Source organism: Odontomachus brunneus, unplaced genomic scaffold (assembly GCF_010583005.1).
Source record: "Odontomachus brunneus isolate Ranch 3 - 2012 unplaced genomic scaffold, Obru_v1 Obru_scaffold_201, whole genome shotgun sequence".
NCBI lineage: Eukaryota > Metazoa > Arthropoda > Insecta > Hymenoptera > Formicidae > Odontomachus > Odontomachus brunneus.
In genome coordinates, this window is record NW_022639651.1 from 472,433 (window position 1) to 474,821 (window position 2,389).

A 2,389-nucleotide genomic window follows, 5' to 3' on the forward strand; every position below is an offset into this window, starting at 1 on the left:
TTATAGCATTTATAGCACCTAGAGCCATCTTTTGAAAACGGACCGAACTAAGTTGTACACCCAATATAATTATATATAATCATATAAAATTATATATAATTATATATAAATGTATATAATTATACATAATTGTATATAACAAATTGTTAATTGGCACTTTTCTTTGAAGAAAAGTAAAATAGAAGAAAAGAAACATCTATTACAGAAATATTTGTATAACAACAAGATATATTTAAATACATTAAAGACTTTAACCTTTTCTTCGCTTTTATTTTACAAGCTTAACCTCAGAGCAGCTAAACTGAAGCGCATGCGCGAGCGCGTCTAAAAAGGATAGGTTGTAGAGAGAGATAGGAAATTTATATCTTTCTCTCTCGAAGAATTTAGCCACAATTCCTCTGTTAACCAGACACTGGGTGCTTTCCAGTTGCTTAACACATCTTGGGTGCTTTCCAGTTGCGTACACTGTATTACACAAAATCAGTTTATTGGTTGCATATTATCTTACAAGATATTTTAGATAATATGTGACCAATAAACTGGTTTTGTGTACGTGTGTGTATGTGTGTGTCAAGATGTGTTAAGCAATTAGAAAGCACCCATTGACACACACGTACACAAAACCAGTTTATTGGTCACATATTATCTAAAATATCTTGTAAGATAATATGCAACAAATAAACTGGTTTTGTATAACACAGTGTACGCAACTGGAAAACACCATCGTCAAGTGGCGCTCCCAAGAATGATAGTTCCAGAATAAGGCGTGCAGAGTGCACTGCGTACATCGGCGTACATGACACTCAAAGAAAATGTATTTAATGGTTCCTGCACACAGGACGCGGTAATGCTTGCCGCGCGGCGGAAGTCCGCGCGACAGCCAAACAATATGTTGTTTTTCCGTAAGAGCTAGAAGGTTATTACGAAAAGCAGCATATTGATTGGCTGTCGCGTGAACTTCTGCCGCGCGGCAAGCATTACCGCGTCTTGTGTGCAGGAGCCATAACATTCTAAATGGCAGCTCCACACTCACAGCTAGGTGAGGGGAGAACTTTAATGCGATATAGATGCTCTCCAGATTTAACGGGTGTTTACGATAAGTTGTCGGATTGGAAATCCGACTGAACAGTGGTATTCAATCGACCCATTTCAAAAAATTCCTTAGCTTAATCAGATTTTAGTAAAAGCTGTCTCAGCAGTAATCCGATTAGCTTCATGGCGACGTGAGGTGATACTTTGTCCTCAAGAGAAATAAAAAGATAAAAGTCGGTAGGTACGTAATTATTATTCTAATGATTAACGCTTATCATTTTCCTTATATATCAATATATGAATAAATGATCTGTTACACTTTTACTGATATTAAATTAATGAAAAGAAATATTAGTAATCTCACGTGTAGTAAATATTAACCTATAATAATATTGGATTTATGTCATAATTTCGTATGTAACAAAATAAGAACAGTATAAAATCTGTCAAATTAACATTTCAAACATACTAATTTTAAAATATATTAAGGACATTTATGCATTTATATATAGATACATATAAATGCCCCACACAGTAGAGGTGTCCAAAATATATCACAGGGATATCCTAAAGATATATTTAGGATATGCGATATCCTTATGATATATTTGGGACGTTCCTGCTGTGTGGGGCAGTTTAAATGTGAAAAATAATGTAATACTACACTCGCATATTATGTACAAAGTGAGTAGAATTTATTATAGTGACTTTAATTTTTATGGTTATACGACAATTGGCATTTGACATAAGAATCCTACGTCCATTAAAGGGTGCGTTCAGATTCCCTACCCGGGTGCACTCTATCACTAGAAACACTATAGTATATGTTACATATACTATAGCACTTCTAGTATTAGAGTGCACCCGGGTAGGGAATCTGAACGTACCCTAAAGTGAACAACGAAAACCGATTGAAGCGTGATATAGGCAGTGAAAGTATACCGACGAAGTTTGCAAAGTTAAGATACGTATGCATCAGAAAGTTAAAGTGTAATATATTATAAATTGTATGTAATAAGTAAAATGTAAGTTTATTTTATGTATTTATTGCATGTATTTTACATATTATTTTATATGAAATATATTTTTTCTGCAGATTTATAATTTTAATATTAATAGAATATTTTATCTTTTCATAATTTATCCTAAAGTAATCCCAGACAAGCAGACTTCCAAGGGACGTTCTAATACATACACTATATCTTAAAAACATACTAAAAAAATTCTAAAGATGTCCATTGCAAATTGATGTTGTCTTGAGTATATTATAATATTTGTTTTTCTTACAAATTCACGTTAAATCTTTCAGTTTTCACGAGTTTAGTGAAGGTTTTCATCTTTCACGAGTTCATTACAA